At 41.4% G+C, this 23,968-nt stretch overlaps 1 protein-coding gene across 4 annotated transcripts in view; it reads right to left on the minus strand.

Annotated features, from left to right (window-relative positions):
• The window catches only part of sgcg (sarcoglycan, gamma), a 63,510-nt gene extending 39,753 nt beyond the window's left edge, over positions 1 to 23,757 (minus strand). For 2 of the 4 annotated variants that reach the window (XM_088638415.1, XM_088638413.1), the window contains exon 1: positions 23,274 to 23,757. The gene's annotated coding sequence lies outside the window, so the exon portion shown is untranslated. Of the gene's footprint in view, positions 1 to 12,968; positions 13,321 to 23,273 lie in introns of those variants that run through there. The other 2 variants (XM_088638412.1, XM_088638411.1) reach the window with 2 other exon arrangements.
• Between the last annotated feature and the right edge of the window lie 211 nt (positions 23,758 to 23,968).

Raw genomic sequence — 23,968 nt, forward strand, 5'->3', positions numbered from 1 at the left:
CCCTCCAGTGAGCATCCCAAAAATAGCCGGCTCCTCCACAGCATCAGTACATGTCCCATATCTGAAATGTGTTACTATTATTATTATTGTCCCTTTACCATTTTGCTGCCTAAGCATTTCCAGCTTTGGAATGGTAATGCACAGATCGTCAGGAGAGATATGCAGTAGTTTTTGTTCGCCTCCCCCACAAGGAAAAAGACATCTGCATTTTCTCATTATTGTTTTTTGGCATGCATGTATTCAATCCAGATAAAAACCTGCAACACCTCAGAAAACCGAAAAGGCAAAACCCAGCAACAGAGCAATAAATCTTGAGTGCAAATACAGGGGGGCAGCTCCACAATGAACTGAGATATAGAGTATGACATACTCCATTAATGAGCTTGGCAGTGGGTTCAGAAACCCACTGTAATCAATTACCACAGTGAAATGACAGTGCTTTCAAGGGCTGTGGCAAAGGTTTCAAGGTACGTTGCAAACCAGATACTCAGAAGCTTTTCTGTAGCTTTCAAATCACTGATGTGCATTCCATCATTATCAGAAAAACATTCTTCAAAAACCCAGTTAGAGAGGTGATTCGGGTGCTTCCTCTAGAAAACTGTTACCTGTGCTTACTCTTTTATTAAAGCTATGTCAAGGAGAAAGCTCTCTACAGATCTGAAATTAAATGAATAGAGAAAAAACCTTTGTTCAGTTAAAGCATATTTGCTTTTATCAGTATTGGTGTAAATGCTTTAATTTGAATCCAACTCTACATTTTCTACTTAATTTTACAGAACTGCTGTTATCTAACACAAGAAAGATTACAAACAAGAGGAGTCCATTCAGCCTATGTAGTATGTTTGGTATTTAGTAGTTACAGTAGTTGATCTAAGGATCTCATCCAGTTGTTTCTTGAAAAACAAAAACAGGTTATCAGCTTCAACAAGGTTTGGTAGATCGTTCCACACTCACTCAACATCTCGCACAACCTCCTGTACCTTCTAGCTCAAGTGTCACTGTTCATTCTGAAGAAGACTGCCTTTGAGGATTTTGAATACTTGTACAAGATCCCCTCATAATCGTCTCTGTTCAAGATGAATACAGCTGTTTTAAAGCTTTTAAAGGTTCAGTGTAGGACAGTCGCTTAAGCCCTGGACTGTATCTGGTTGCTCTTCTCAGAGCAGCAGTTTCTTTTCGGTGGTGTAAATTGTGCAGAATAATTTTAAATAAGGTCTTATAAGTCTGTCATATATTTTAACATGCCATGGCTTGGTTTAAATTCTACACTTCTAACTACTGCCTGTAACCTAGCATTCTTTGAAAAACAACTTGACGAGAACCTTTGATCAATTAGCTGCTATCTACCAGATGAGCTAGATAGGCCTCTTGTCACACTTCCTAGGTTTTTCTCTCCATCCAAAATCAGAAGTTCTCTTATTCCAGGGTGCAAGGAGGGACTATATCTGTGGTAGGATTATAATCCATCACAGATCACGGATCTGGACAATTTACTTAAACCAATTAACCAGCTTGTTTTTAGAAGGCGAGATGAAACTGAAATACCTAGAAAAGGCCCACACAAACAAGGGAGAATATACAAACTCCACACAAGTCCAGACGTGAATAAGACACTTAAGAGCCTTGGCACCCTTCTTATGGACCCATGCTCTTTTAATAAATGATATAAATAAATCTGTATGGGCCCAAGTAAAACTAATACCTCAGAAAATTAACCAGCAAACATGCAAATAGAAAGACATCCACAAAAGCAATATTTTATTGACTGACCTTTCAGAATATTAAACAAGTGAGAATGTAATTTTACTCTTCCCATAGTTCCTACACTCTTCATGATAACCTTTTCTGGACGAAAGTAAACCAATTTGCAGGGTAATAAATCCTGTGGTGAAACATGTGGAAGGCATCACAGAAATATAGCCTCGAGACAACAAGGACAAAACTGCATCTTAGAAGATATTGATAGGGGCATAAGCACTGCAAGAAATGATGTCAATTATTAAAGAGGACCTCCTGTGCACGACATGTTTCCAATCCTTTTTCCAAGAAGAGCACTTCAAAATTAACCTCTTGAATTTTGCAGCCACACAATCTGGCCTTGCCACTGCCAGAAAATCCACTGTTATACCACTAGAGCAGTCAGGCTCAGTGCCCTAGCAATTACAACATTTAAAGAAATAAACTACGAGAACTACATGATTTTAATGCCGAACGTTGGAACTGAAACAGAACCCTACAACCAAATCGGCTAGATCCCATGTTGCGTTTTACAGCTGTCCAGCTCCTGTACTCTTACTGGTCTGAGACAGGGCAGCCCAACTTCTGTACTCAGCTTCTATTCACTTTACTACCAGACCTAATGAAGACAGCCTTCTCATGGCGCGCAGAGTCTCCAGAAGAATAACAGACTCTGGGATTAAAACAGACTAAAAACATTTCTCATTCTCAGTAACACTGTTCCAGCCAGCCGTAAAAATCAATGAAGCTGTAACAACATGAAATACAGCTCTTATTAAATGAATGTAAAAAAAAATCCTACTGGGGAATTTGCCAAGTTCTACGCTCAATGATAATAAAATATCTAATTTTAGGAGTGACTGTCTCTGTAATGTTGTAAGGAGAAAATTCCAGCCTAGAATGAAGTATTACAGGCAGTCAGTCTAATTCAACCCAAAGTGACCCGAGTGAAATCAAGGGAGCAGAAATGTTTCGCTTAACATTCTAAATCCTCATCCTTTATATTTTATTGAAAAAAAGTTCATTTTTTATTTTCGTTCTATATGTTAAAAAAAAGCATCTGTTCTTGTCTGGTATGCTCAAAAGACACACTTAGAAAATAATTTTGCCCTGGGAAAAAAAAAAGATTTACACATCAACCCTGTTTATTTCCATTTTGCCCTTGTTCTTTAGATAATAACACAAGCTGATATCATTTTACTGATGTGTTAAATTGCCTACATCCCAGGCCTGGCTGTAATGTGTGTGCTGGAGTTTCAGGGGAACACAGGGGCTGCGGTGAAATATCATGACATCGGTGCCGTTAAACAATGCGAAAGAGCTGAGGGGCTCATTGCAGCGCTATGCTGACACCAGGCGTTTTAAAGCAGTCTTTTGTGTCGTAAGTGCTCTCTGGAGAGGGAAGGCTCACTCATGTCAGCATATCTACTGGAAGGGCTTTATTTAATAGACTGCCAGGAAGAAATAGTTTGAGGTTCGGAAATCATTTCATCTGTTTTTTGTGTGGGGGGGTGTGACACAATGGAACGATACAGGCCTCTGAATGTTACAGTACGGATGGGGGCGCAAGAACAAGCCACGGTGCTCCTGACGAGCCCAGAAAACACAAGGCTGGCAAGGAGTGTCACCGTGACAGCGCTTATGGGAATAAAGAGCTTAAAAAGAAACAGTGAAGTATGATTGAGCAGCAAAACAACAATTACACTCCCATCTCATCTGTCTTCATGAATGTGTGCAACTCGACACACAGACACTAAAGAATAGGCTCTGAATACAGAACAAATGCTCATTGCTTTTCGGATTTGTTTTCTCTCAATACAGGGCTATGATACCTGTCCCAGCCACTGGAAAGATGACCAACCAGTGTAAATGCAGGATAGTATGTAAATGGATATCCCAATTGTAACACTGAGGGGGCGGTACCGAGGAGGTACCAGTGTGAGGTGAGCGAAAACCGAAAAAAAAGCAGCATGGACTGTCTCTATTTAACAGGGTCCAGCCCGGGGAAAAAGAGCAGCTTGGGACAGCGGCATCCAGACTGGATTATCCCTCTTCAGCGGCATCCAGACTGGAAGAAAAGGAGTGTGAGGCCACTGTCCCAGTGGAGGTGCACGGCGGGACTGGGAGGAAAGAAAAAGAAAATGAAACGAAGAAAAAAGGAAGGCCTTGCGCTCGGTCACGGTCCCCTCCAGGACGGGTGCTGGAAGGTCCTCCCCTTGCGGGGCTCTGCTCGTCCCTCCGGGGAGGAGCTCAGTGTGTCTTAAAGAGCCCCACAGCTGCCGCTTGTCACCGATTAGCCAGGACAGCTGTGATTGCCAAGGCAACTAGTCTCCCTTATTCCAGGGCTCCGTCTCCACACTGGACACACCCCTGCGTTATGCCACACAATCTCACAGTGCCTCCTATGGGTACCTGTGTGCTGTTAGGTCAGCTTCTACTGGAGCTGCGACAAAAGCTTAATTAAATGAGTTATTAGGTAGACAGCAGTATTGTCCTGTTCTGTCTGTGCTCTGTTCTGTCTACTGGTGCTTTACACTTGTAAGAAATTGCACTCCCCATTTTGCTCAATAAAATAAGAAAGTTAAAATTGTTTAAAAATCAATTAATTATATTTCTGTATCCAGAGGGACAGCAGACAGTCAATAATTTGGCATTGCTACCTGCTGAAACACTTTCTGCTGCCTCCCACAGCCCTCTTGAAATCAAAACATCGAGTTTGTCTTTCCTCCACCCCTGCTGGGGGGTCAGGAATGACGTTAATTGATTCTTAAACAATTAAAGTTCTTATTAAAATCCAATCCCATCTTATTTCAAAGCGACACTTTCGGTTTGCAGTGTTCCTGCTCTGTGCATCATGCTGCCCCGGAAGAAAAGTGATGGTTTCGCAGGGGTTTCCCCAGCATGTCTCCTGGACACGGTGTGGCCAGCTCAGCTCAGCCCTGCGACAAAGATAGCATCGCTCCACAGTCCAAACGTTGTGTTTCTTTTCTTCTATCTTCAGCATGGAATAAACCTTTACTTGTTCCTTTGCAGATGTACTGTATTATGTGCAGGACATGCCTGACATACAGTTTTACGGAAGTCCCTCAACCGCTATGCCTCTACCTGGCGTTTTATGTCATCGTGTCTTCATTTAAGCGAAAAGCACATTTTCTTCAACTTTATTGCTTGATCGGTTTTCTAGTGAAAGTTGGCCTTTTCAGTTGGCCCTAGAAATACATAAAATCTTGTTTGTTCTTTACTTTACTTGAACAGAATTACACAAATTCACTCCCCCTTGTACCTTGAGCTTTGAAAGCACCAAATGGTGAAAGACTTCACCACCTCTTCTGTATAAAAATTAACATTCAGGTTGCGTTTTGCTCCCCTTCACTGCTATAGATTTGGAATACGCTTTTTCACAATTACTGGAGGTTTAATATAAGTTTTTAAATACGATAACACTCGTTATACTGCTGGATTATAAAATGGGAATTTTAGCCAACCTGAGAGTAAGCCTGTGTTAACTGAGGCACTGCGGAGTTCGGGGACCCGGCTCCTGACTGTACTTACGACATGGTTGACAGTAAGTGCACAGAATGAAAACACTGTTTCGAAATTAAGATGCAAGCCGAGAATGATGATCACACAGCATGTATTCCCCGGTTAGCTGTGAAACTAAATATAATCAGGAAAAATCCTAGCGCACCACTTTCAACATCAGTATTTTGTTTATTTCATGCTGTTTGGGGAAACTCAAGGGATCTTGAACTGTCAATCTTAATCCAAATTCTCACTCTGCGTCAGTGCTACAAGCCAAACAGGCAGTTTAAAATGGATGGAGGAAAATGTACCTTAAACATTTTTCAAACCAATTTACCTGATAGAGAAATACATGTACAGTATGTATTACTATATAACAAATATATATATAACAAAACTATCAATAGCTTTTGTTCAGAACATTAGGATGCCAGTCTTTATCCCTGGCAGTCCTCAGCTCATTTATAAACCTAGGAATTAAGAATATTACTGTAAAAGCTCTCTCTCTTTCTGTTAATAGTCTGTAGCACAAGAGAACACTCTATCTTCTGAGAAGGGCATAGCTCTACAAAAAGTAAACTTAAAATGAGCTACTACATGTATTACAATGTTAATGGCCTTGTTTGTCTTAAAATGAATGCAGTTTTATCATCCCTTCTCCATGAAGCACTTCTCTTGCCCAGTGGAATATTAAAGTTTATTGTCCAAATTAGTATTTTAGACTTGCTGTCTGGTGTAACTGTGGTTTCAGAGGTCACTCCCGTCCTCATAGTTAAAGCTAACTGAAGGAAAGGCAACAGGAATTTGTCAGTATTGCTCTTATTGCAGTAAATGGAGGGAAGATCTGGCAGGGCCCTTGGTACTGTAATCTGCCAGTTCTCATGTTGCATTCTATATTTCTCGGACCGGCAGAGTTCAGGGCATGTATCTCTCCTGTGTGTTAGCCCACCCATTATATTCTGCAAGCAGCCTCTTCTAGCTCGGTGCTTCCTATTTTTATTAACGGTTTATGCCTTTACTACCTGCATACAATCTCTTGCACCTGTCTACATGAAAGGTCACGTACCAAGTGTTTGTCCAGCCATGAATTTTAACTAAATCTTTTTGAGTATCATTTGCTGTTTCTACACTGTTTGCTCATCCTCCTATTTCAGCATCATCTGCAAGCCTGACTAGTTTATTAACGATGCCAGAACCCAGAGAGCAGTGGTCCTGGTACAGGTCCCTGTGGTACGCCACTAATTACATCACCCTAGTTTCCGCCATCACCCCTTGCCCATGTTCTCCGTTTTCTGTTCATTAACTAGTTCTCAACCCAAACATATGCACAGGAGCACCCTGAATGTAATATCTACTGGCTGCAATTTAAAAATTAATCCTTTTTGAGGAACTTTAGCAAACTCCTTCTGAATGTCTAAACATACATGACCAGATCATGTGCTTTGTTTCTATGCCGAAACGTACTTTCGGTTGTTTGTTCAATGTTAGCTTGGCACGACACACCTTTTCAAAATCCCTGATGACTGTTTCCTGGAATCCTACTGCGTGTTAGAACAGCGGCACAGCTGCTCTCCATGGTGAACCACAATGTACAGTACGTCTTTTACTCAAACGTTTTCATTGTCTGTTTGACAACATTTGCTGTGATCTGGACAGCCTCTCTGTCTGTGTTTGGCTTAATGGGAGGAGAGTTTCATTGTGTTCGGTGTGTTTGTCAGGGGTAGTTTTCTATCTCTGATGCTTTTGCTAGTTTGTGTCTCAGTTCTTTAGTAAGATGTTGATTGTGGTCTGCATGATTCCCCTTTGTGTTGAGAGAGCTGAATTCTTTTTAAAAAATGATGTTTTTCTTTATAATATACACATCGTCCCATCCATATCTTCCTATTTCAATATTATTTCCCTTTCCCAGTCTCTGCATATTTCAGATTGTGCTAGAATGACCAATTAATCCATATTGCCAATTACACAAACCATGATCTTCATTCCATAGACTTAAAAAATGCAATTTATGTCATTGAATGGTCCAGTAATTTAATAAACTACCACTTTAAAACAAGAAAAATGGACTTGATTTACAATAACAGGCTGCTTTCAGATGGAGCCCTTAATGCAGAACCTATTGTAAAAGCAAAAACAAAAAAGGCAAAACATATTACTGGTAAAGAAATCAAAACATTAGACCACTGTACACCGAAGTTGTACCACACCAGTACTGAATGGTGTCATGTTAAGCACTAAAAACCAAACAAAATAAATTTCAAGTTGGCTTCCAACATGGACTCGAGATAGCAATTCAAAAGCACACTTACATCAGTCTTAACCTGAGCCCAAGTTTAGCTGCTTCTCTAGGCAGCACGTCTGACGAGGAAAGATCCTCTTGGAGCTCCACGTCCAGGGTGACTGACACCAGTGTGTAGTTCATTTAGTCTGTTACTTCAAGCAAAGTGTGCTCATGGGCTGCTCCAGGGAAAAACCTAGAACATGACACTCTTGCTCATAAAACAGGATGTGTAATGGCAAATACCTCAAACTGCATTTCCACAAGTTCCAAAACACAAGAACTATTCAGTCCTTCCATGCAACCCTGAGATATAACCCTAATATGTGTAATTACAATGATACTTATAGAAAACAGTACCCAGCCCAAGGAGCTGCTGAATCTAACTGAAATGGCGTTTGTAATTTATCAGCAGTTCTATTTGTTTTTGTGACACGGCTTTGGAGAGGCTCATAAAAAAGCAGCAGGGATCAGTTCTCCAAGGTAAACACAATCACAGCACATGTCTTATCAAATCCAGCAACAATGTAATTTCCTATCTCCTATGACAACACATTAATGGAAGCCAAGCACCCTTCTGGAATTACTGAGATATATTTCTGCATTTATCAGTACTGCTTATCCAATGATCAGAGGTAGATACACAGTGCAGGTCATTATATTGGTGCTGGGTACTAACACTCTGGAAGGCAGGCCTGGAAATAGCAGAGCTGTATCTAGTACTAACACAAGCCAAACACCATACTGCAGAGATGACACAGATACGAAGAGCCACCCTGACTTTTAGGAAATGAGTCCTTTCTTTTATTTACATTTGCATGGATTTTCCTCTCTTTTAAGGGAGACGGCTGACCTGGGTGATTATGCTAAGAAAGCATGAACTCCACTGCGCTACTGTGCTACGGCCCAGTAGAGTGAAACCCAGCTGGCTTGGGTTTCGAATGGAGCCAATCTGGAGAAAGGCAAGCTGGTGGCCAGGCAGCTGGAAGGCAAGCTGTGGCAGGACTGTACTCTGCTCTGAGAAGCCGTAGTGGAAAGTTACTTCTTCTGTTCAGAACCACTGATGTTAGTCTTGAGGGAGAATGACCCCTAGGTAGTAAAGAAGAGATGCTCCCTCAAGGCTAAACGGCTCATCAAGTTTGTTAACACAATGATACTTACTTACACTATAAAATTAACTAAAAGAATTAATGGAGCCACATTCTAATGAACATCGTACAGACTCAATTAAGAAATAAGAAAGGGCTGCAAATTAAACTTCTGATTCTGTACTGAGATTGGATAAGAAAAGGCTTTGGTACTATACTAAAACAAGTGCATTGATAAACATGCACCGAACCGCACCTGTAAAAGGCTGCGGTAATATTGACAGTGGGAAAAAACGCATTAGCAGCTGTAGCAGCGCCAGGAACTATTTGCAACATTGAGGGAATTATACCAGCAGATCTTCAATCTTCAGAAGCCCCGGAAAAGCCTTTAAACAAAGTTCGAATGATGGTGTGAAGCTGTAACAGAAAATCAGGGAAGGAGAATCTCAGGAGCTGTTCTCCAGGCTTCACAGTGTTCAGTGAGATACGGCGAGGAAGGGTTTGAATCAGGATGCAGGCAGCTTTTATTCAAGTTGCTCTCAGTAACAGCACCAATGTTTCTCTCTGTTTATATTCTGCTTGCAAACGGTTGTAAATGCCAATTACCCCCCAACACAATGCACCACTTTTCAATCAAATTAAAAGTCTTCACAATGAAATTCCCAATTTCTCCCAAACAGATTGCTTTGGTAGACTCAATTCTTTTGAGTGTTTCAGGTGACCTGAAAATGTGGCTGAATTACTAAATCCAGCATGTAGATAGAAGAAGAAAAGCTGAATGAGCAAGCTTGCACCTACTCAGGAAAAAAATAAGCTGGAAAATGCGAATGGAAAAAAATTCAATGAAAACTAAATGACAGTGAGAAATTAAACTATATTGATTAACTGAAACAATTATATTTCTCTACACCCATATAGAAATAATATTTTAAGATATAACATTGCCATAGGCAAAAGACTTTATAATTCAGGGTTGGTTATATCTCCCTACCAAGACAAAATTCAGTGTGTCAAGCGTGTTGAATCTTCAGGTGCCTGTTTTCTGCACCTCCAAAGACTGAGTGGGGTTTGTCACGTTTGCCCCTACGCTGCCGGTGGAGAAATAAGATGCCCCTGTGCTCGACATCTTGCTTCTTCACAGTCTCGGACTGACAAACACATGGCCCTCTCACAATTTGGAGCAGATTGTGTTTTCTACACCTAGACTCTGGACGCAGATGAGGGCTCTCCTGTGAAGATATTTTATACAAAGGAATTATTCTACTAACATCTGAATCTGAAGGTCGACTTTGGCAAAGATCACACATGAGCACACTTACAGCACATTCTCTCTAAAACACAAAGCAGAGTTTACAACACTGTTCATCCCCCTAAAGTGCAGGACAGTGAGATGAGAACAAAAGTGCTCTCCCGGGTTTGAAATACACTTTAAGGTTTACCGTACACCACAGGACAGTTAGTGGGCCAGAAACCTTCCACTTAAGACCAGAGAGACAACTCATTTCCAGTTGATACGGCTTCTGTGAGTAAAAACCACCTTAGCTGCACCGATAATGAGTATCTCTTTTCCCCAGAAGCCACTTCTCTGGAGCTTATCTGTCACACGGCTCCCATAACTCAAAATGATGAATAATCCTTTTTCCCCACAACCGTTGGAAAATGTCGTTGTGGAAAGCTAATCGGCATCGCCCCCCTCCCCGGAGCGATGATATCGGGGTGCCCCGGAGGAGCACGGCGTGCGCCGTCGACGGCAGACACAGGACGCCCGGGTTCAAGTTTGCTGTTCTAAGCCGGGGGGCGGCTGCAATAAAACAAGGAAATATTTTGCAAACTAATCAGGGGTCCTGAGAGATCCAGATCGATGAAGTTCTGTCTGTCAAAAGAGCTTATCCATGCCCGGAAACAAAAAAAACATCTCAAGGCTGAACCCAGCAGCCCAGACCGCTAGCGCCTCCTGCTGGAGGACAGCCTCTTCAGCATCAAGGTGCGCCAGCACTTCTCTGTCAACGAGAGAAGACCAGGAGGGTGTTTAAAACCGCTAAACAAAACCAGAAATTCAAAGCGGTTTATCAGAGATGTGGCCATATTTGGCTTTCAGCGTTGCAGCAATTTTAGGTAACCTCACCCTTTTTGATCACACATTATAATCTCACCCATTTGCTACAGACCAAGTGTGAAAGAGCTGTCATGTTCCACCAAGCTGTAGCTGTTTCACTACATGCTAATTTAAGGGCTGTGGCCATTCGGGACCAGACGCCCAGCCAGGCTCTCAGAGCTGATACCCTTGTTGCCCTCAAGACACAGCTGCAGGAGATCCTGTGATCCATTAGCCACTAACTACCAGATGTGCTGGATGGGCTGCATGGCCTCCGCTTGTTTGAAGCTTTCTTATCACATTAACAAGAAATTGCAGTTACTGCCGGGTAGAATGACTGAGCTGGAGAGCTTAGTTTCAGTGTTGAGCGTGAGGTTGTGCAACGCGTCTCTTCCAGATTTCTCTAGGGATTTTATAATATTCTATTTATCAGTGCCTAGAGGTGGCACTGGAGATGAGTGAAAGTTGGCTTGATATGTTTGGACCCAAAGGTCTCTTCATCAGTTACCTCCAGGAACATTTTCCCTTCAGGTCCCGGGGGAGGATGTTTCACTGGCAGCACAAGAAATTGAGATGCACAGCACTTAAATTCAGGTTCAATTTCAATAAAATCAGAAATGAGCAAACCCTTCACAAATAGTCCGCACTCAACCAAAATAACTTGTTCGGGCATTTCTTCACAAATGACACCGTTTCAGTTTAATTTACAAATGAAGAAAAATCTTTCTGGCAAACCTGAGCGAGTTGTTCTGGTGTTGAGAGTGCAGACCATCTGTGAGCCGGTCGTGCTCTGAGGAGATCTTTGCGCTGATATGTTTGAACAGATTAAGACCGAGTGTGATGGTAAATGTTATATAAATAAGCAGAAAAAATACAGGAATACAAAAACAACCAAATAAATCAGAATCGTTCTAGCAACACTGTCAGCACCCTGCCAACACAGACAACTGCTGCCACATTAACAGATTAAATACTTTAACCATGACTGTTAAGGCCTTTTAATATAACTTGTTAAAAATGTCATTGATTGTAACAGATGTGTGACAAAATTAAATTTCCTAAATTTTAATCTAAAATAGCACATGAAAAAGATCAGCTGTCATGACAACACTTCATACCGGCTCATCACAGTGTAGTGAAACTGAAAAACACCAGCCAGATACACAGATCCTCTATAACCTTCAGGTAGCACCACCTTGGCTTTTTTTTGCTGTGTGTGACCTTGGACGCTTAACATGACACCTCTCCTGTTTGTTGTTTATGGGATCCAATCACAGTGAAAGAGGTGTTAGCATGTTAATACTCCTCTGAGGCCTTCAAAACTCTGTTAGCCTCTCAGCATGACTTCCTTCTTACATTGCACTGAAATTAAACTGAAAGAAAGCCTTGTGTATCTTTTTAACCTTTCTGTTTGTCTGGCCTGTATTTTCATTATCTTTACAGCTGCAACACTGGTTTTACCAGCTTCACTTTATGGCCTGAATTGAAAATCTCAGCATAATGGCTCTTCACATAAATTCTTTTTAAACCACAGGAGTCTAACTCTTAATTGAGATTTTGTGCAGACATTTTTATGTTACATCTTGACCACAAACTGCCTCTAGTTATCAAAACCCAACACAAGGGTGTAAACAGAGCCTGAATGATTCATTGTTTCCAGGGTTGTGACTGTGTAGAACAAGCAATATTAAACCTAAATAATAAACTTCAGCAGATTTGGCCATTAAGTATTCAGTTTTTGTGAAGAAAAAGAGACACTCAGATGCACACTGACTAGAATAAACACAGTCATAAAATCTAGCCTGAACAATCTGGAACCGTTTACTCACACATGAAGCCAAGCCTCACTGTTCCTACTGTATATTTCCAGAACACACCCTCTCCTAAAAATACTCTGGCATGCTTTACCCTTTTCACTCTGCAGTACATATCAACTTCTTACAAGTAAAAGCACAGTTAAGGTGCCTCTAGTAAACGGTATGTTCTCCAAGAAAGAAGAAACGGTAAACTGCAATGAAAAGTTTGCAGAATTGACCTTTTAAATGCTACAGGCTACACCCTCCTGTCTCTGTTCCTTTAGCTTGTGGTCAGGACACCAAAAGGCAAAGGCAGCACAGAAGCAGCAGACTGGGACGGTGAGTAACTTTTCCAAGACTGTAGCAGTAAAAGGTTAAAGCCAAAAGAGGTTTTCCAAACTACTGCAGAGACACAGACGCAAGCCAACAACATGGGAACAAGCGTTTCCTACCCTGGTCTTTGTGCTGATTGCCGTTTCCTCTGGAGTAGCAACTGTGCTCCTGTGTATCGCCAGCAGCCCTGAGTCCCAAGACGTCTGTCAGACATTCAACAGCTGCGAGCCATAAATTTAACTCTGGCCTCTGCGCTAACTAATCACGGGGAGATGGCACCGACCCAGAGAGCAGCGTATCATATGAACCCCTGTGGTGAGCCTTCCTTTCCTCTTCATTAACAGGACAACAAACGTGTAGGAAGATAATCTCAGAGCTCCATATGCAAGTCCTACTTTTTTCTCTAACCTGGAAAGAGAGGAAAGCAGCAGCACAAAAGCAGTGAGGGATGTCTGCCCTGTGAAGGAAGGGGCGGTGATGAGCTCACTGGGCTTTGGCTCGGGCAGTAACTCCAGATGAGTTTTTCCAAGGGTCTTGTGACAGAGTCAAGCTGAACAAGGGCTGTTTCAAAGAAGACTACAAAATGGAGGAGATTTTTTTCTCCTCACTTGTTAATTAAACTTCTAGTTAGTTCCAAAGCGACATAAAATTGCATTAAAATATTCTTTCAAAAGGTTTGAAGATTTTCTTAAGATATGTTTTAACGGCCAACAGAAGAAAGAGGCTGCAAATTCATGATGGAAGACAGCTTTTAAAAAAAACTGTAATATTGTACTATTGAGTGGATAAATTAGCATCTTTTTAAAAAAAACACGCAGATTGGAAACCACGAGCAGCAGGGTGTCCCATGCTAGAGTATCTAAATTGTGAAACTTTATGTTTTTAGTGGATTTTAAAAGATGTGACTGATTAAACAAACACTTGCTCCAATCCACTCTGTTTTACAAGACTGCAACAACGTTTCCTCTCCATTTCAGGAAAGGAGCTGGAGTGTGTTTCTATCTTGGGGAACGAGAGCCGCCCAGCCTGTGGAATCTGCCCTCTCCACTTGGCTCAGTGCAGACACACAGCACAGCTGAAGAGTCACGACTGTGCATTGCTCTTACAAAGCTGCAGTGCCCAAAGGCGTTGTGTTTGCTGACTAGAGTTCTTCTGGCTGCAAGTCAAAGTAAACCATTCAGTTTAAAATAAGGACATCTTAAGTAAACTCAGACAGTTTTTTTTTAATATGCAGCTGCTTTGAATCCCATCTCTCTAGAATTAAAATGCTATGTATTTACTTTGCTGCTGCATCAAATTGTTATTGACACTACCAAATTATACAGGACTCATTGAAAATATGAAACAGAGTGGAACACCTACCTATTCTCTGTGCAAATATGAAAAACAATACTGTAAACCTCGGTGGACTGCTCCAGTGCAATATCAAATTATGTAAAGAGCTACTTCACCTTCAGACAGAAACATCACACGATGCCCTACTCCAGTGTCAACGTCAGAGAGTCCCCAAGCCATAACAGACCCAATTCACATTTAAATTTTAGGCCTAAATTAGGACACTGTACAGCATTAATTGACACCTGGGCTTTTCTGCACATTACTCCCAGCCGACACCAACAAAGGCTCACATAACAATAAAGCTGGGAAATGCATTGAAGATTGCCTCGTGAAGGAGGACTTAAAACACTGTCATCTGCTTCAGATCAGATTTTGTTAACTCAAAAAAGAGTTAATGACAGATTCTGAGTTCACATATTGCTGCATATAACCAATCCCTTCCTCTGTAAATCTGAAAACAAGTAAAAACCAACATCAGATGTCACAAGCACTTGAAAATAACATAACAGAATAACAAAACACTTTCTTCTTTCTTACATGTGTCACACTGTCCTAAATTAGTTACATGAGTGGATAGGAGGAAACTGCAAGAGGGGAATTTGCACCAACAGAATGCAAGTCGAATGGCTAAAACGTTCTTTCTTATTGGTACGTACGAAAGTCTGGCTCATCCCACAATAACATTTACAAAAAGCCATCCGAACTGGACAGGTGGTAGACTGTTATAGCCTCAAGTAACACCACATTCACTTTGATATCCTACCTGCAGAAGTGACTGCTATAGAGTCCTCGAAGGCCTCAAAGCAGGGAATTTCAAACTGCACGAGACACGTCTTAGGAGATCAAGACAAACTTCAAAATGAATGTCATGCTCCGACTCTATCCACGTGAGTAGGTCACCTTGCTATATCCCTGAGTGAAGGGATAAGAATGAAGAAACAGGACCATCTTTGCACTCACCTAGCATATGAACGGTGCCTATAACTTTCACCAAGGTTCTGAAATCTGCCATCCGTCACTGCAGTGAAGTTAAAAGCCCCTCTTATTGATTTTTTGTACAATTCATGCAACTTTAAAGCATGGGAATTGCTTTGAGAGAATATAAACTCCAGCAATAAAGTCTATTCTTGGCACTAAGTGTATTTCTTTTTTCAGAACCATAGATTTATATACCACATTTGCAGATTCTGACAGAAAATGATGATTAATCAGCATTGCTGCTCAATCACTCCATTTATGCCAATGGCATTGCATCATTAAAAAGTTAACTTAAAGTAATGGGCTTCTCCATTTTATTGGATCCAGATCCTAAGATGGATATGTGGAACTTTCCTGAGACTCTATAAAAAAATGATTTAATATTTTCTTCTTAATTTAATGCTTTCACATAAGACACATTGTTGTATGTGCACATCATGCAGCTTATTTAAAAGGGTAACAATCTACTCCATTTGTAAAGCTATTTGATTACTCTGATTTATTTATCCCGCTCTCCTCACCTGCAGCAGGCAAACGGTTTGGTTTTTGTGTTGACCAGATGTAATTAACTTTTTTTTGCTTCTGCAGATCTATTTTTTATCTCTGGAAAAGCCAGACAAGAAGAAAGAGTTAAAGCCAACCTAAAGCCCAAGAGAGTCCTCCCGGTTTTATTGCTGATTTTTAACAACTATACATGACATACTATTTTCTCGGGAGCAAACAGTAGGCTCAAGTCACATGAGAAAAGATGCAGAGAGTTTCCTTCACTCCAGGACAGGTTGTTCTGAAAAATACCAAAGAAGACGTCTCGACCACTGAGAGCTCATGGAAGGAACCACGTGTCTGATGGAACATGAGCAGACTCCTAGGGAGGAAGCCATCACAGAGGACACACTGTACCAGAAGGGAATTGCAGTGTCCAGGCTAGTATACAGGTCGAGTGTAGCAGCAGGAATCAGAGACTTTGGGGTCACACAGACGACTAAATACCTGGCAGGCAAAGACAAAGCAAGCTGCTGTAACAGCAGACAGAATACCCCTAATAATTACAATCAGAATAAAGGTGATATTTATAGATGCAAGGCTGTATGTCACATCTTTGAATATCACCTTTAAGCAGGGGAATAGTTAGGGAATTAAATTTTAGGCATTTGAATAAAATGAAAGAAATGAAAGCTTATAAAATACAGGGATTAAAGCTCTGCACCTAACAACTCAGAGCACAAGTGGGAAATATGACAATATGGACAATATAACTCAAACACTATCACAATGAAGTGTGTATATTCCTCTGGAGACAGGCTGCCATAACACCTGCAGCTTTTAAAAGCATTTGTCAATCATTGTCAGATAATACAATTATCAACTACTGCATTCTAATAAACTTCAGTTTCTTTCCAGAAACCTAGGAGAATGTTTTGCACAGGTGTCAGTTAGGTCAAGACCATTACAAAGACAGTAGTCTTCATCCAGATTCAAAAGCAGAATGAATACCTGGAACAACAATCTTTGCATCATCTTATCAGCAGATATATACAGTACAGTCCCAAACATCTTGCTTTACACAACACCTTTATGGTATTAGTAAATACTAGTGTTAATGTTATTATCTAATGTTCTTTTGTGCACCTCTGGAATACCTGCAAGTCTTTATCATACCCGGGGAAAAACATGTTTACTGCAATAAAATATGAGTGACGGAGACTGATAAGCTCTGAGCTACAAGCAGACATCCAAGATCTAATCTTAATTTATTTACAGAATAGCACAGCGGTGAAGCAGCACTCTTTTATTGTGGGAACATTAAATAGAACAAGAGCATGTGTGACCCAGCCAAGAACGAAAGTGCCGGACATGTGTGAAAGGGGAGCCCCATGTCAAAGGTTATTGCCTTGTTTATTTTTCAAGCTCTCAGTACGACTGGATCTGACCAGGAATTAGAAATTGAGATTAGTTTAAAGAAGAATAGAATAATATACAGCGACTGAGGTACTCTCTAAAGGGAAAATGTAATCGTATTAAAGAGCTTTGTCAGTTGTGTCGGCAATCCACAAAACTGATAACCATAAAATACCATTCATTTGGGCTCTGCTAAAATATTAGGTTTTTGTTAGAAGAATTATCCTTTTACAATTTGGCCGTCGCAGCGTCTCTTGGCTCTGATGATCTTTTTCTATGAGCTACGATAGATTAACTTAATCCCTCTGCAGATTGTTTAAAAAAAGAAATAAACTGCTGAAGGCAGAAGGTGTCAGGATGGCTTTTCTAGTTTAACACTGAATAAGTCTGCAAGATCTCAATAAATGTGAAACTTTGATGGTATTAGTAAACATTTCTTAAATAAAAAATGTTAAAAATCTTAAAACTATACAAATTCCAATAACATCTGAACATTGTTTATGCTTAATAATTAAAGATTTCTAGATTGATTTTTCCTTTGTCTGTTAAGAATATAGTATAACCATCTTCCCCAAACTACTGAAATGCTGGAGATCAAACTCAGATTTCTTTTTATAAAAAGTGGAAATACAACCTCTGTTCCACAAAATTAATTCTATGAATAGTGTTTCTTGAAAGTTATAGACAGCACAAACTGATCTCAATAACGGCCTCTGGGGGTTTTCAAATCTCAATAACCATGCATCAGAAAATTGCAAAATGCTTTAGAAAATGCTTTCTATGTAAATATTTGCAACCCTAATGGTACTTTGCTGCCTGGACTTTTAGATATGAAAGAAAGAGGTAATAATTTCTATTACAGCTTCTCTGTAAAACAATTTAAACCTCATTGGAGGTTTCCTTTATTGGTCATTTAAGGAAGCCCGTTTGCTCATTCTACCGACTTCAATAAATCCATAGACTGCATAACATAACTCACTCTTCTTCGCGGTAAATGACACCGCACAGACTTGCAACATCCAGACGTTTTGTTTAGGAATAAAAACAGTTTTGAGATTATAGTGCTTTACACAGCATTAATATTCCAAAAAAGACTAGGCACAGACACGTTGACACACAAGGAGACCCAAGACGTCGAGCGTTGCGGGAAAATGATGATTAAACATGCAGTCCGAGACCCTGAACTTCACAGAGGCTCTGCAGTAATGAATCACTCATCTGAGGAAGAAATGTACAGTGTCTGGATTCATTCTCTTGAGGAACAGATGAGCCAAAGTACAAGCTACACCTGTGAAAGCAGTGGTCAGTCAGCTCATAGTTGTGTCCGATTGTGTGCAGGTCTGAATTATTTTGTGTGGTTACTTTCTCATTCTTCCTTTCTTATGAATTGTAGCTGCACGTGTTTCGGCAGCATGCTGGCTCCTGAGTGATGAAAAGATGCCCGATTATCCAGGAACCCTTCAGTGTCATTCTTACACAATGTAACTCTGAGCTCCCTTACCCTGTCAAATCAGCTTCCACTTACAGTATAGGCTGGTTATGGAAACTTTACTCCCTAGAGATTCTGACAGTCAGAGAGGTTAAAATAAAGATATATAGAATAGGATTAAATATTGACTTTACTCAACACTTAAAATCTCTAGTAAAGGAAATAAATGGCATTATTAAACACCCACAGCATATACAGCATAATACAGCCAATGACAACAGAAGTGAAGACTCAAGTTTTGTGCTTCAAATTCCTTAACCTGCAAGCTTCTATTTTTACCCTACTTATCAAACTATGGCTTATTCTCAAAAGGGCTGTGTGTTATGTGTTAAATATAACATTGTCATATTTGTCCTGTCTGGTGTATTAAAGTTGCTGTTTATGTAAGAGGATAATTTTAACCATCACATTTTAATTCAATCTCAGCTCCTCACCATTTCATGTAAACAATGATCTTACAGAAAAGTGACCCCTGTACCCACTTTTTATCAAACTAACATCTTCCTCATGGCCTGAAATCAGAAGCTGAGGTCATACGAGTGGCTTCTAACAGTGCTGTAGGCTGATTTAACTGTGTTTCTTATGGCTTAAGGAAAGTAAAAGTAGGTAGATAGGCAGGAACACTGTGCAATCCTTGATAAATGAGATTCTTCTCCAGATGTTTAAATGAAAACATCATATTCTGATGTAAAATATACTGTATCCCTGGTGCTCCCTAAGGGTAATACTGCAAAAAAGCTGCTTCAATCAAATACAATTTCAACTGAGAAGAAACTTCAGCGTTTGTAATGAGGGGCTGTGATGCACTGACGGCATCACCTCTCTCACTCAGCTCCTGCGTCCAGATGTTTCCTTCCCCGTCTACAATCACAGCTTCCATGCAGCCCAGGGAACAAAAAGGGTTACAGCTAAAATAGAGGGGCTTTCAAACCCACAGCTAGTCAACAAGAAAGAGCCCTGTTTTTTCACCTGACATGCACGGAGCAGTGCCTGTCCTCGGACAGGAGTCTAGCAGAGGCTCTAGAAGACGGAATGAAAGAGCATCTTGCCAGAGAAAGACAGGGATTGTTGCTGGAATTCACCTGAGCTGGACACACTAACATGAAACTGCACACATCAACACAAGGCTGTGTTTTGGCACACTCAGCAATAATAACAATAATGATCACGAATGCTTATTAAATCCCGGTTTCAGTAACAGGATTCAGAAGGTGAAGTAAGTGGCGGATGATTAGGCAGGAGGGGGTGGTGCCTGGGTCCAGGAGGGAAACAGGAGTGCCAACCAGGCCGCCTGACTGCAGAAAAGAAGGAAAGGTCAAAAGGTCAAAGTTAAAGGAAGCAAATGCAACATTTCAGCAGTGGAAGCTCTTCAGGTGCGTCCTCTTTCACTTGAAGAGGCTCCGCAGCTGAAAGGCTGTGCATCTCTTTCCCCCTCTGGATCCACTCGCACAGCGACGCCGCTCCTCACCCGAACCTCTGAAGAAAGGAACCGCCTGCTCTCGGAGGTGGTCCAGAGTCGAGGGCTGGGAGGAGAAGCACAGTCCAGCCAATCAAAGTGACCGAGTGGCGGCAGGCTGTACCCCTCTGCACGGACCCAGTCCCAACCGGCTCGGTCAGAACCAGCTCGTGAGAGAGCCTCCGCGCGCTGCCTGCTCAAACGGATCAGAGGGGAGGCCACATGACAGGTCTGCAGCTCCAGCTGATGAACTCGCCTCTCAGCGAGCGCCTCTGGGGCTGTGGATTGACATCCCAATTCGTCTCCGTGCCGCTGTCTTGACAGCAAAATCACTGCACCTGCGATTAAGGTATTAATTGTTTAGATTACTAAGGAAAATGGGAAACTGAGGAAGCTGTCCCCTCCCCAGCTCTGTGAGGATGGCTCAGGCTGCACCTTTTCTGAACAAAAACGAAGCCCTCAAACAATGTGTGTCGGCCCGAGTTTTTGTTAAATAAACAGGTGACAAAACCTTACTATTGTGAACACAACAGCTACAAAGGAAAGGAGGCATTGCAGCCTATCCAACTCGATCGTCTCCGAGTCGCGATCCGAGGATCTCACCCAGCCACCTCTAAGAAAGATGCCAAGCTCCACCTGACCACAATACAATATATCCTTTATATCCAACAATCCTTTATCTACCCAGATACGTCAACTGAAAATAAATTTACATAGACAACTTAGTATTTGGGTATTTGGAGGTAATCCATTTATGCAACACAACATTTACTGGAAAAGTCTGTGAGAAGTCCCTTGACCAGCGGCACAGCACCCCAAAATAGAATCAAACCTGCAGCTCTTCAATTAGATTGGATTAGAAATTGTGATAGGAAGATCACATCTGATGAGAACTGCTGCAGTGTAAGGATATACTGTATATTTTCCAATTATTTCTAGGCGACCTCTGGTGGCTGGTGGTGGTGATGGCGACCACCGATTGTGCAGAAGCAGCCAAGCCAATTTCTGGTTTTGAAGGGCTGGCATTTCCACATGGTTTCCTGGCCTTTTTATACCACCAGCAGTTGAGGAGCTGGGTTGGTCCAATTAAAGCGACAAGTTACTTTAGTTCACTGAGAGCTGAGCTGTAATGTTTGCATGTTGACACCCCAGCGCCCCCCCAGACGAGAACTGGACAGCCTCAGAACGACAGCTGATGAGCTGGACCCTGAAATGTATTCTGCCCCTTGCTGCTGTTTGACCCCACAACCTCATCCAGGCACTTCCTGGACTGGCTCGTTCCCTTTGGGCCGAGACGTGCCCCCTGTCCCCGGAGTTCAATGCCCTTCCATGTGCTCTGTGAATCGTGTTTCACTGTGGGCTCTGAAAAAGACCACTGTGGTGACTTTGCTGGCGAACTCTGAGGATACTTGGATCAGCTTTTTCTTTGTTCAAGACTCTATTTGTTCAGTTCCTTTGGCTTGTCAATAAACAACAGTCCTCTAAAACTGGGGAAGCATTTGTTTGCTCTTCTCTGGGCTGATCTAAGACCAGCAACCTCTTTTTTAATGTAGTGACCAAAGTCATACACAACATCCTAACTGGGGTCTTACTAGTGCATTTCAGCACAAGATCGAGATGTATTCTGTCAGTTTGCCTGCCTTTCTTACCGCTTCCCCACAATTCTGTGTCAAACACAAAGACCTTGGCTACTCAGTGCGACTCTATTGCTGCTTTATTAACAAATTGAACTGGCAAACCTATGATGCGTACTCTCACAGCCTTTTAATGTCTTATCTATATCTACTAAATTCCACTCCTTTTATTTTCCGTAGTTTCGCCCTTCATGTTGCGATAAAAATAATAGATCATGAGTTATTTTTCACTTTTAAAATGCATTTAAAGATTGTGTAATAACCCCTTCCTTTTCGTCAGTTTTGTTTCATTTTGCATCACCGAATTTAGGACTGAACTACACAAGTTATAAAAACCCAAATGATTGATTCAATATTTGTTATTGAAACCCATTCTTCCTACAATGCCAGCATTGAGCGCGAACACGGTAACAGTGCAGAATTACCTGGCTGAAATATACAACTGTAAAGTGATGACACCACATGATGAATAACCTCAGCTTAAAATCTATTAAACTCATTTAAATTCCTAATGCAATAAGCTGTATAGGGCTAATAAAGTGATCTTATGAATTCAACAAAATAAACAAAGCATAGGGAGAAACGGACGTGTGCCAGCACCACAAACTGTGTACAATATTGCCAGAAGTTGGAAATACTTCGGGCAGCAATTAACCGATCTGAAAGCCCTAACTTGAAAAATGACCCTGGCTAGGGATAGAGGCTACAGCGTATGTCATGAAAATACAGCCCATATTCCTGTTTTCAGTGACTTGTTTCTTGTTTTGCTAATCAGTTTGTGCGCTTCATACAGTGGATTTTAGCGCGGAAAATTTCTGCCAAATCAGCCCAAAAACCCGAAACAGCACAGAACCCAAAGCAACGTTGTGTGGCCGCTCTGAAATGCGCAAATGAGTGGCCACACAGCTTCTGCCGTGGTACGGACGAGGTCAGGCTCACCATAAACTAAATTAGGTGTGTACTGTACGTTTTAATTGATTTTACTGCATAAAGCGCTGTGGTCTATTCGCGCAGCAACTTCACAACTTCATTGCGCAAAGCAAGATTCCCTTTCAGAACATGACTCTATGACGAGATACAGTACAACTCAGAGAAGCAACAGAGGGTCGAGATCCCTGGTCTCGGGTGAAGGAGATGCTCACAAGGCACTCGGACGAGCGAAACATTTGATGTAGCCTCTGAGCTAAAATATGAACATTTGAAAAAGAACGACCACACACCTGGTACTACAAAAGATGCTTTGATAAATTCCTTCATTGGAAATTTTAAATACATTTTTTACACAATTAAAACATAACGATATGTACTGTAGAATGAATTTCATATTCTGCTGGGTTTCTAGATCTTGTGAAAGTTGCTGCTTTCTGTTTAAATTAAGCTAAACAGCCACATTCTCAGGAGAGGTCGGGAAGCGACAATTCCCAATATCAGTCCCGGCGCGCAGTTTGCTTTCCTAAGAGTCCTGCTCGACTTCAGTTGTTTTTTCCTCAACAACAGACTGAAATAGGATTTACAATCTTATGCCGCTCACAAACAAGTCACCCTGCTTCCCAGATTGCCCAAATGTTTTACGGCTGATCCACAGTAACTCAGCCTTAACACGAATCTCGTAAGACAGAAAAAAGCTTACCTGGACAATGAGATCTGACTGGAGAATATACCGAGATGCTTCTGTTCGGCACAGGAAGACAACACCGTGGAACTGTGACTCATTAGTTCAGGCGTTAGTTCGACCACTTAGTTGGATGCCTGAAAACCATCCGGCGGACTTTTTTTTATTGGATTTTAGGTAGAGAAATAGCGAAACACAAGCAAACAAAACCTCACGGCTTTACAGTTGTGAAACGCTGGAAGCTTTGACAATAGCTTCCTGGGCTGCACCGCTGTCTGAAGACCCGAGGTTTGTGAAAGAGTAGCCCAGCAGTCTTCAACTTAATGAGAGCATACTAGGAGAAACAGATACCTCCCGGCGGCGACTTGTTTTAATATGAATCCAGGAAATATCCCTAAAACAGTTCAGTGCATTTATTCGCACGTTTTATTTACGTTTGCACTTTCTAATGTTAAGCATCGCCACATCGCCGAAAACACAGCGTTGCGTTATTACAACCGAAAGAGAATTAATAGCACCTCGCTCGGACTCTGTAGACTGACGGTACCGTATATATGCTAAGATGAGTGAGCATTATAATCAAGGAAACGACACATTAGCGTTAGACTGACAAATCCACCAAATTTGTTTCGTAGGTATCATTCTAAAGAGCGACAGAAACACTGTGAAACTAATTTATGTTATTGCGATGCTTCTAGATGATCCTTGTGCGC

Source organism: Lepisosteus platostomus, chromosome 7 (assembly GCF_059453375.1).
Source record: "Lepisosteus platostomus isolate fLepPlt1 chromosome 7, fLepPlt1.hap1, whole genome shotgun sequence".
In the NCBI taxonomy this organism is placed as follows: domain Eukaryota; kingdom Metazoa; phylum Chordata; class Actinopteri; order Semionotiformes; family Lepisosteidae; genus Lepisosteus; species Lepisosteus platostomus.